This window comes from Nerophis ophidion, linkage group LG06 (genome assembly GCF_033978795.1).
Source record: "Nerophis ophidion isolate RoL-2023_Sa linkage group LG06, RoL_Noph_v1.0, whole genome shotgun sequence".
NCBI lineage: Eukaryota > Metazoa > Chordata > Actinopteri > Syngnathiformes > Syngnathidae > Nerophis > Nerophis ophidion.
The window spans coordinates 37253326-37266637 of NC_084616.1; positions in this window are offsets into that span (position 1 = coordinate 37253326).

Here is a 13312-nt window from a genome sequence, read left to right on the forward strand (position 1 = left end):
ATTTGATTTGTTACTCAATTTGACAGTAATGTACTTAGAATCCTGAGATAATGCGAAAAAAGCAATAAAAAGGTATTCAAACATAACTTCTAATCAACAAATGCAAAATGGCTAATAATGCCTAGAGATATGTATTTTGGTTAGTTGTACTAGAAAAATTATCTTTTGTAAGGTTTGCAAAGACACAAGTTATATATTTTTTTTCAATATAACAGTGTAACTGTCATACTAAATATGAAAGGTTTATAATCATAACTCCAAAACCAAATATGAAATTTGTCTTAAAAAGCCTTTAATATTGAATTTATGTGAATTTTAGCAGAATCAGGTATTTTGGAAAGAATCACAAATACAAATATTAGATTTTACTGAACTCATATTGGTCACACTCAAAATGACAGTTTTTGAAACATAACTCCAAAAATACACATGCAAAATGTCTAATAATGCCTGAAGAAATGCATCTTTGAGAGTTTTCCAGAAAAAAAACATTTGGTAAGGTTTGCAAAAACAAAATTTGATTTGTTACTCAATTTGACAGTAATGTATTTAGAATCCTGAGATAATGCGAAAAAAGCAATAAAAATGTATTCAAACATATTCCTAATCCAAACGTGCAAAATGTCTAAAAATGCCTGTGATATTGAATACATGTGAGTTTTACTAGATACAGTTGTTTTTCAATGGTTTGCAAATACAAAAATGAGGTTTTACTCAATATGACTGTATACTGTAACACTCAATATGACAGTTATTTAAAGATAACTCCTACACCACACATGAAAAATGGCTAATAATGCCTGAAATAATGCATCTTTGGGAGTTTTACCCGAAACATATGCTTTTTTAAATCTTGCAAATGCAAAAAGTTGTTTTTTACTCAACATGACTATAATAGTCTTAGAATCCTGAGATAATGCGAAAAAAGCAATAAAAATGTATTCAAACATAACTTCTAAACAACACATGCAAAATGGCTAATAATGCATAGAGATATGTTTTTTTGTTAGTTGTACTAGAAATATGATCTTTTGTAAGGTTTGCAAAGACACAAGTTAGTTTTTTTATTCAATTTAACAGTGTTAACTGTCATCCTAAATATGAAAGGTTTATAATCATAACTCCAAAACCAAATATGAAATTTGTCTTAAAAATCTTTAATATTGAATTTATGTGAGTTTTAGCCGAATCAGGTATTTTGGAAAGAATCACAAATACAAATATTAGATTTTACTGGCCTCATATTGGTCACATTTAAAATGACAGTTTTTGAAACATAACTCCAAAAATACACATGCAAAATGTCTAATAATGCCTGAAGAAATGCATCTTCGAGAGTTTTCCTGAAAAAAAAAAAAACATCTGGTAAGGTTTGCAAAACAAAATTTGATTTGTTACTCAATTTGACAGTCATGTACTTAGAATCCTGAGATAATGCAAAAAAAGAAATACAAATGTATTCAAACATAATTCCTAATCCAAACGTGCAAAATGTCTAAAAATGCCTGTGATATTGAATACATGTGAGTTTTACTAGATACAGTTGTTTTTCAATGGTTTGCAAATACAAAAATGAGGTTTTAAATCAATATGACTGTATACTGTAACACTCAATATGACAGTTATTTAAACATAACTCCTACACCACACATGAAAAATGGCTAATAATGCCTGAAATAATGCATCTTCGGGAGTTTTACCCGAAACATATGCTTTTTTAAATCTTGCAAATGCAAAAAGTTGTTTTTTACTCAATATGACTATAATAGTCTTAGAATCCTGAGATAATGCGAAAAAAGCAATAAAAATGTATTCAAACATAACTTCTAAACAACACATGCAAAATGGCTAATAATGCCTAGAGATATGTTTTTTTGTTAGTTGTACTAGAAAAATTATCTTTTGTAAGGTTTGCAAAGACACAAGTTAGTTTTTTTATTCAATAGAACAGTGTTACTGTCATACTAAATATGAAAGGTTTATAATCATAACTCCAAAACCAAATATGAAATCTGTCTTAAAAAGCCTTTAATATTGAATTTATGTAAGTTTTAGCAGAATAATGTATTTTGGAAAGAATCACAAATACAAACATTAGATTTTACTGAACTCATATTGGTCACACTCAAAATGACAGTTTTTGAAACATAACTCCAAAAATACACATGCAAAATGTCTAATAATGCCTGAAGAAATGCATCTTCGAGAGTTTTCCTGAAAAAAAAAACATTTGGTAAGGTTTGCAAAAACAAAATTTGATTTGTTACTCAATTTGACAGTAATGTACTTAGAATCCTGAGATAATGCGAAAAAAGCAATAACAATCTATTCAAACATAATTCATAATCCAAACGTGCAAAATGTCTAAAAATGCCTGTGATATTGAATACATGTGAGTTTTACTAGATAAAGTTGTTTTTCAATGGTTTGCAAATACAAAAATGAGGTTTTACTCAATATAACTGTTTACTGTAAGACTCAATATGACAGTTATTCAAACATAACTCCTACACCACACATGAAAAATGGCTAATAATGCCTGAAATAATGCATCTTTGGGAGTTTTACTCGAAACATATGCTTTTTTAAATCTTGCAAATGCAAAAAGTAGTTTTTTACTCAATATGACTATTATAGTCTTAGAATCCTGAGATAATGCGAAAAAAGCAATAAAAATGTATTCAAACATAACTTCTAAACAACACATGCAAAATGGCTAATAATGCCTAGAGATATGTATTTTGGTTAGTTGTACTAGAAAAATGATCTTTTGTAAGGTTTGCAAAGACACAAGTTAGTTTTTTTATTCAATATAACAGTGTAACTGTCATACTAAATATGAAAGGTTTATAATCATAACTCCAAAACCAAATATGACATTTGTCTTAAAAAGCCTTTAATATTGAATTTATGTAAGTTTTTGCAGAATCAGGTATTTTGGAAAGAATCACAAATACAAATATTAGGTTTTACTGGCCTCATATTGGTCACACTCAAAATGACAGTTTTTAAAACATAACTCCAAAAATACACATGCAAAATGTCTAATAATGCCTGAAGAAATATATCTTCGAGAGTTCTCCTGAAAAAAAAAAAACATCTGGTAAGGTTAGCAAAAACAAAATTTGATTTGTTACTCAATTTGACAGTAATGTACTTAGAATCCTGAGATAATGCGAAAAAAGCAATAAAAATGTATTCAAACTTAATTCCTAATCCAAACGTGCAAAATGTCTAAAAATGCCTGTGATATTGAATACATGTGAGTTTTACTGGATACAGTTGTTTTTCTATGGTTTGCAAATACAAATTACTCAATATGACTGTATACTGTAACACTCAATATGACAGTTATTTAAACACAACTCCTACACCACACATGAAAAATAGCTAGCATTTGCAAGATTTAAAAAAGCATATGTTTCGAGTAAAACACCCAAAGATGCATTATTTCAGGCATTATTAGCCATTTTTCATGTGTGGTGTAGGAGTTATGTTTGAATAACTGTCATATTGAGTCTTACAGTAAACAGTTATATTGAGTAAAACCTCATTTTTGTATTTGCAAACCATTGAAAAACAACTGTATCTAGTAAAACTCACATGTATTCAATATCACAGGCATTTTTAGACATTTTGCACCTTTGGATTAGGAATTATGTTTGAATACATTGTTATTGCTTTTTTCGCATTATCTCAGGATTCTAAGTACATTACTGTCAAATTGAGTAACAAATCAAATTTTGTTTTTGCAAACCTTACCAAATGTTTTTTTTTTCAGGAAAACTCTCGAATATGCATTTCTTCAGGCATTATTAGACATTTTGCATGTGTATTTTTGAAGTTATGTTTCAAAAACTGTCATTTTGAGTGTGACCAATATGAGTTCAGTAAAATCTAATATTTGTATTTGTGATTCTTTCCATAATACCTTATTCTGCTAAAACTTACATAAATTCAATATTAAAGGCTTTTTAAGACAGATTTCATATTTGGTTTTGGAGTTATGATTATAAACCTTTCATATTTAGTATGACAGTAACACTGTTATATTGAATAAAAAAACTAACTTGTGTCTTTGCAAACCTTACAAAAGATAATTTTTCCAGTACAACTAACAAAAAAACATATCTCTAGGCATTATTAGCCATTTTGCATGTGTTGTTTAGAAGTTATGTTTGAATACATGTTTATTGCTTTTTTCGCATTATCTCAGGAGTCTAAGACTATTATAGTCATATTGAGTAAAAAACAACTTTTTGCATTTGCAAGATTTAAAAAAGCATATGTTTCGGGTAAAACTCCCGAAGATGCATTATTTCAGGCATTATTAGCCATTTTTCATGTGTGGTGTAGGAGTTATGTTTAAATAACTGTCATATTGAGTGTTACAGTATACAGTCATATTGATTAAAACCTCATTTTTGTATTTGCAAACCATTGAAAAACAACGGTATCTAGTAAAACTCACATGTATTCAATATCACAGGCATTTTTAGACATTTTGCACGTTTGGATTAGGAATTATGTTTGAATACATTTGTATTTCTTTTTTCGCATTATCTCAGGATTCTAAGTACATGACTGTCAAATTGAGTAACAAATCAAATTTTGTTTTTGCAAACCTTACCAGATGTTTTTTTTTTTTTCAGGAAAACTCTCGAAGATGCATTTCTTCAGGCATTATTAGACATTTTGCATGTGTATTTTTGGAGTTATGTTTCAAAAACTGTCATTTTAAATGTGACCAATATGAGGCCAGTAAAATCTAATATTTGTATTTGTGATTCTTTCCAAAATACCTGATTCTGCTAAAACTCACATAAATTCAATATTAAAGGCTTTTTAAGACAAATGTCATATTTGGTTTTGGAGTTATGATTATAAACCTTTCATATTTAGTATGACAGTTACACTGTTATATTAAATAAAAAATCTAACTTGTGTCTTTGCAAACCTTACAAAAGATCATTTTTCTAGTACAACTAACAAAAAAACATAACTCTAGGCATTATTAGCCATTTTGCATGTGTTGTTTAGAAGTTATGTTTGAATAAATTTTTATTGCTTTTTTAGCATTATCTCAGGAGTCTAAGACTATTATAGTCATATTGACTAAAAAACTACTTTTTGCATTTGCAAGATTTAAAAAAGCATAGGTTTCGAGTAAAACTCCCAAAGATGCATTATTTCAGGCATTATTAGCCATTTTTCATGTGTGGTGTAGGAGTTATGTTTAAATAACTGTCATATTGAGTGTTACAGTATACAGTCATATTGAGTAAAACCTCATTTTTGTATTTGCAAACCATTGAAAAACAACTGTATCTAGTAAAACTCACATGTATTCAATATCACAGGCATTTTTAGACATTTTGCACGTTTGGATTAGGAATTATGTTTGAATACATTTTTATTGCTTTTTTCGCATTATCTCAGGATTCTAAGTACATTACTGTCAAATTGAGTAACAAATCACATTTTGTTTTTGCAAACCTTACCAAATGTTTTTTTTCTGGAAAACTCTCGAAGATGCATTTCTTCAGGCATTATTAGACATTTTGCATGTGTATTTTTGGAGTTATGTTTCAAAAACTGTCATTTTGAGTGTGACCAATATGGGTTCAGTAAAATCTAATATTTGTATTTGTGATTCTTTCCAAAATACCTGATTCTGCTAAAACTCACATAAATTCAATATTAAAGGCTTTTTAAGACACATTTCATATTTGGTTTTGGAGTTATGATTATAAACCTTTCATATTTAGGATGACAGTTACACTGTTAAATTGAATAAAAAAACTAACTTGTGTCTTTGCAAACCTTACAAAAGATCATATTTCTAGTACAACTAACAAAAAAACATATCTCTAGACATTATTAGCCATTTTGCATGTGTTGTTTAGAAGTTATGTTTGAATACATTTTTATTGCTTTTTTCGCATTATCTCAGGATTCTAAGACTATTATAGTCATATTGAGTAAAAAACAACTTTTTGCATTTGCAAGATTTAAAAAAGCATATGTTTCGGGTAAAACTCCCGAAGATGCATTATTTCAGGCATTATTAGCCATTTTTCATGTGTGGTGTAGGAGTTATCTTTAAATAACTGTCATATTGAGTGTTACAGTATACAGTCATATTGAGTAAAACCTCATTTTTGTATTTGCAAACCATTGAAAAACAACTGTATTTAGTAAAACTCACATGTATTCAATATCACAGGCATTTTTAGACATTTTGCACCTTTGGATTAGGAATTATGTTTGAATACATTTTTATTGCTTTTTTCGCATTATCTCAGGATTCTAAGTACATTACTGTCAAATTGCGTAACAAATCAAATTTTGTTTTTGCAAACCTTACCAAATGTTTTTTTTTCTGGAAAACTCTCAAAGATGCATTTCTTCAGGCATTATTAGACATTTTGCATGTGTATTTTTGGAGTTATGTTTCAAAAACTGTCATTTTGAGTGTGACCAATATGAGTTCAGTAAAATCTAATATTTGTATTTGTGATTCTTTCCAAAATACCTGATTCTGCTAAAACTCACATAAATTCAATATTAAAGGCTTTTTAAGACAAATTTCTTATTTGGTTTTGGAGTTATGATTATAAACCTTTCATATTTAGTATGACAGTTACACTGTTATATTAAATAAAAAATCTAACTTGTGTCTTTGCAAACCTTACAAAAGATCATTTTTCTAGTACAACTAACAAAAAAACATATCTCTAGGCAGTATTAGCCATTTTGCATGTGTTGTTTAGAAGTTATGTTTGAATAAATTTTTATTGCTTTTTTCGCATTATCTCAGGAGTCTAAGACTATTATAGTCATATTGACTAAAAAACAACTTTTTGCATTTGCAAGATTTAAAAAAGCATATGTTTCGGGTAAAACTCCCGAAGATGCATTATTTCAGGCAGTATTAGCCATTTTTCATGTGTGGTGTAGGAGTTATCTTTAAATAACTGTCATATTGAGTGTTACAGTATACAGTCATATTGAGTAAAACCTCATTTTTGTATTTGCAAACCATTGAAAAACAACTGTATCTAGTAAAACTCACATGTATTCAATATCACAGGCATTTTTAGACATTTTGCACGTTTGGATTAGGAATTATGTTTGAATACATTTTTATTGCTTTTTTCGCATTATCTCAGGATTCTAAGTACATTACTGTCAAATTGAGTAACAAATCAAATTTTGTTTTTGCTAACCTTACCAGATGTTTTTTTTTTCAGGAGAACTCTCGAAGATATATTTCTTCAGGCATTATTAGACATTTTGCATGTGTATTTTTGGAGTTATGTTTCAAAAACTGTCATTTTGAGTGTGACCAATATGAGGCCAGTAAAACCTAATATTTGTATTTGTGATTCTTTCCAAAATACCTGATTCTGCTAAAACTTACATACATTCAATATTAAAGGCTTTTTAAGACAAATGTCATATTTGGTTTTGGAGTTATGATTATAAACCTTTCATATTTAGTATGACAGTTACACTGTTATATTGAATAAAAAAACTAACTTGTGTCTTTGCAAACCTTACAAAAGATATTTTTTCTAGTACAACTAACCAAAATACATATCTCTAGGCATTATTAGCCATTTTGCATGTGTTGTTTAGAAGTTATGTTTGAATACATTTTTATTGCTTTTTTCGCATTATCTCAGGATTCTAAGACTATAATAGTCATATTGAGTAAAAAACGACTTTTTGCATTTGCAAGATTTAAAAAAGCATATGTTTCGAGTAAAACTCCCAAAGATGCATTATTTCAGCCATTATTAGCCATTTTTCATGTGTGGTGTAGGAGTTATGTTTAAATAACTGTCATATTGAGTGTTACAGTATACAGTCATATTGAGTAAAACCTCATTTTTGTATTTGCAAACCATTGAAAAACAACTGTATCTAGTAAAACTCACATGTATTCAATATCACAGGCATTTTTAGACATTTTGCACGTTTGGATTAGGAATTATGTTTGAATACATTTTTATTTCTTTTTTCGCATTATCTCAGGATTCTAAGTACATGACTGTCTAATTGAGTAACAAATCAAATTTTGTTTTTGCAAACCTTACCAGATGTTTTTTTTTTTTCAGGAAAACTCTCGAAGATGCATTTCTTCAGGCATTATTAGACATTTTGCATGTGTATTTTTGGAGTTATGTTTCAAAAACTGTCATTTTGAGTGTGACCAATATGAGGCCAGTAAAATCTAATATTTGTATTTGTGATTCTTTCCAAAATACCTGATTCTGCTAAAACTCACATAAATTCAATATTAAAGGCTTTTTAAGACAAATTTCATATTTGGTTTTGGAGTTATGATTATAAACCTTTCATATTTAGTATGACAGTTACACTGTTATATTGAAAAAAATATATATAACTTGTGTCTTTGCAAACCTTACAAAAGATAATTTTTCTAGTACAACTAACCAAAATACATATCTCTAGGCATTATTAGCCATTTTGCATTTGTTGTTTAGAAGTTATGTTTGAATACCGTTTTATTGATTTTTTCACAGTATCTCAGGATTCTAAGACTATTATAGTCATATTGAGTAAAAAACTACTTTTTGCATTTGCAAGATTTAAAAAAGCATATGTTTCAAGTAAAACTCCCAAAGATGCATTATTTCAGGCATTATTAGCTATTTTTCATGTGTGGTGTAGGAGTTATGTTTAAATAACTGTCATATTGAGTGTTACAGTATACAGTCATATTGAGTAAGTTGTATTTGCAAACCATAGAAAAACAACTGTATCTAGTAAAACTCACATGTATTCAATATCACAGGCATTTTTAGACATTTTGCACGTTTGGATTAGGAATTATGTTTGAATACATTTTTATTGCTTTTTTCGCATTATCTCAGGATTCTAAGTATAGTACTGTCAAATTGAGTAACAAATAAATTTTGTTTTTGCAAACCTTACCAAATTTTTTTTTTCTGGAAAACTCTCGAAGATGCATTTTTCCAGGCATTATTAGATATTTTGCATGTGTATTTTTGGAGTTATGTTTCAAAAACTGTCATTTTGAGTGTGACCAATATGAGACCAGTAAAATATAATATTTGTATTTGTGATTCTTTCCAAAATACCTTATTCTGCTAAAACTTACATAAATTCATTATTAAAGGCTTTTTAAGACAGATTTCATATTTGGTTTTGGAGTTATGATTATAAACCTTTCATATTTAGTATGACAGTTACACTGTTATATTGAATAAAAAAACTAACTTTTGTCTTTGCAAACCTTACAAAAGATCATTTTTCTAGTACAACTAACAAAAAAACATATCTCTAGGCATTATTAGCCATTTTGCATGTGTTGTTTAGAAGTTATGTTTGAATACATTTGTATTGCTTTTTTCGCATTATCTCAGGATTCTAAGACTATTATAGTCATATTGAGTAAAAAACTACTTTTTGCATTTGCAAGATTTAAAAAAGCATTTGTTTCGAGTAAAACTCCCAAAGATGCATTATTTCAGGCATTATTAGCCATTTTTCATGTGTGGTGTAGGAGTTATGTTTAAATAACTGTCATATTGAGTGTTACAGTATACAGTCATATTGAGTAAAACCTCATTTTTGTATTTGCAAACCATTGAAAAACAACTGTATCTAGTAAAACTCACATGTATTCAATATCACAGGCATTTTTAGACATTTTGCACGTTTGGATTAGGAATTATGTTTGAATACATTTGTATTGATTTTTTCGCATTACCTCAGGATTCTAAGTACATTACTGTCAAATTGAGTAACAAATCAACTTGTGTTTTTGCAAACCTTACCAGATGTTTTTTTTTTCAGGAAAACTCTCGAAGATATATTTCTTCAGGCATTATTAGACATTCTGCATGTGTATTTTTGGAGTTATGTTTCAAAAACTGTCATTTTGAGTGTGACCAATATGAGGCCAGTAAAACCTAATATTTGTATTTGTGATTCTTTCCAAAATACCTTATTCTGCTAAAACTTACATAAATTCATTATTAAAGGCTTTTTAAGACAGATTTCATATTTGGTTTTGGAGTTATGATTATAAACCTTTCATATTTAGTATGACAGTTACACTGTTATATTGAATAAAAAAACTAACTTTTGTCTTTGCAAACCTTACAAAAGATCATTTTTCTAGTACAACTAACAAAAAAACATATCTCTAGGCATTATTAGCCATTTTGCATGTGTTGTTTAGAAGTTATGTTTGAATACATTTTTATATCTTTTTTCGCATTATCTCAGGATTCTAAGACTATTATAGTCATATTGAGTAAAAAACTACTTTTTGCATTTGCAAGATTTAAAAAAGCATTTGTTTCGAGTAAAACTCCCAAAGATGCATTATTTCAGGCATTATTAGCCATTTTTCATGTGTGGTGTAGGAGTTATGTTTAAATAACTGTCATATTGAGTGTTACAGTATACAAACATATTGAGTTAAACCTCATTTTTGTACTTGCAAACCATTGAAAAACAACTGTATCTAGTAAAACTCACATGTATTCAATATCACAGGCATTTTTAGACATTTTGCACGTTTGGATTAGGAATTATGTTTGAATACATGTGTATTGCTTTTTTCGCATTACCTCAGGATTCTAAGTACATTACTGTCAAATTGAGTAACAAATCAAATTTAGTTTTTGCAAACCTTACCAGATGTTTTTTTTTCAGGAAAACTCTCGAAGATATATTTCTTCAGGCATTATTAGACATTTTGCATGTGTATTTTTGGAGTTATGTTTCAAAAACTGTCATTTTGAGTGTGACCAATATGAGGCCAGTAAAACCTAATATTTGTATTTGTGATTCTCTCCAAAATACCTGATTCTGAAAAAACTTACATAAATTCAATATTAAAGGCTTTTTAAGACAAATGTCATATTTGGTTTTGGAGTTATGATTTAGAATCCTGAGATAATGCGAAAAAAGCAATAAAAATGTATTCAAACATAATTCCTAATCCAAACGTGCAAAATGTCTAAAAATGCCTGTGATATTGAATACATGTGAGTTTTACTAGATACAGTTGTTTTTCAATGGTTTTCAAATACAAAAATGAGGTTTTACTCAATATAACTGTATACTGTAACACTCAATATAACAGTTATTTAAACATAACTCCTACACCACACATGAAAAATGGCTAATAATGCCTGAAATAATGCATCTTTGGGAGTTTTACTCGAAACATATGCTTTTTTAAATCTTGCAAATGCAAAAAGTATTTTTTACTCAATATGACTATAATAGTCTTAGAATCCTGAGATAATGTGAAAAAAGCAATAAAAAGGTATTCAAACATAACTTCTAAACAACAAATGCAAAATGGCTAATAATGCCTAGAGATATGTATTTTGGTTAGTTGTACTAGAAAAATGATCTTTTGTAAGGTTTGCAAAGACACAAGTTAGTTTTTTTATTCAATTTAACAGTGTAACTGTCATACTAAATATGAAAGGTTTATAATCATAACTCCAAAACAAAATATGACATTTGTCTTAAAAAGCCTTTAATATTGAATTTATGTAAGTTTTAGCAGAATCAGGTATTTTGGAAAGAATCACAAATACAAATATTAGATTTTACTGGCCTCATATTGGTCACACTCAAAATGACAGTTTTTGAAACATAACTCCAAAAATACACATGCAAAATGTCTAATAATGCCTGAAGAAATATATCTTCGAGAGTTTTCCTGGAAAAAAAAAACATCTGGTAAGGTTTGCAAAAACAAAATTTGATTTGTTACTCAATTTGACAGTAATGTACTTAGAATCCTGAGATAATGCGAAAAAAGCAATAAAAATGTATTCAAAAATAATTCCTAATCCAAACGTGCAAAATGTCAAAAAATACCTGTGATATTGAATACATGTGAGTTTTACTAAATACAGTTGTTTTTCAATGGTTTGCAAATACAAAAATGAGGTTTTACTCAATATGACTGTATACTGTAACACTCAATATGACAGTTATTTAAACATAACTCCTACACCGAACATGAAAAATGGCTAATAATGCCTGAAATAATGCATCTTTGGGAGTTTTACTCGAAACATATGCTTTTTTAAATCTTGCAAATGCAAAAAGTAGTTTTTTACTCAATATTACTATAATAGTCTTACAATCCTGAGATAATGCGAAAAAAGCAATAAAAATGTATTCAAACATAACTTCTAAACAACACATGCAAAATGGCTAATAATGCCTAGAGATATGTTTTTTTGTTAGTTGTACTAGAAAATGATCTTTTGTAAGGTTTGCAATGACACAAGTTAGTTTTTTTATTCAATATAACTGTGTAACTGTCATACTAAATATGAAAGGTTTATAATCATAACTCCAAAACCAAATATGAAATTTGTCTTAAAAAGCCTTTAATATTACATTACTGTCAAATTGAGTAACAAATCAAATTTTGTTTTTGCAAACCTTACCAGATGGTTTTTTTTTTCAGGAAAACTCTCGAAGATGCATTTCTTCAGGCATTATTAGACATTTTGCATGTGTATTTTTGGAGTTATGTTTCAAAAACTGTCATTTTGAGTGTGACCAATATGAGGCCAGTAAAATCTAATATTTGTATTTGTGATTCTTTCCAAAATACCTGATTCTGCTAAAACTTACATAAATTCAATATTAAAGGATTTTTAAGACAAATGTCATATTTGTTTTTGGAGTTATTATAAACCTTTCATATTTAGTATGACAGTTACACTGTTATATTGAATAAAAAAACTAACTTGTGTCTTTGCAAACCTTACAAAAGATCATTTTTCTAGTACAACTAACAAAAAAACATATCTCTAGCTATCATTAGCCATTTTGCATGTGTTGTTTAGAAGTTATGTTTGGATACATTTTTATTGCTTTTTTCGCATTATCTCAGGATTCCAAGAACATTATTGTCATATTGAATGAAACAACAATTTTTTGCATTGCAAAGATTTAAAAAAGCAATCGTTTCGAGTAAAACTCCCAAAGATGCATTATTTCAGGCATTATTAGCCATGTGTGGTGTAGAAGTTATGTTTAAATAACTGTCATATTGAGTGTTACAGTATACAGTCATATTGAGTAAAACCTAATTTTTGATTTTGCAAACCATAGAAAATCAACTCTATCTAGTAAAACTCACATGGATTCAATATCACAGGCATTTTTAGACATTTTGCACGTTTGGATTAGGAATTATGTTGGAATACATTTTTATTGCTCTTTTTGCATTATCTCAGGATTTTAAGTACATTACTGTCAAATTGGGTAA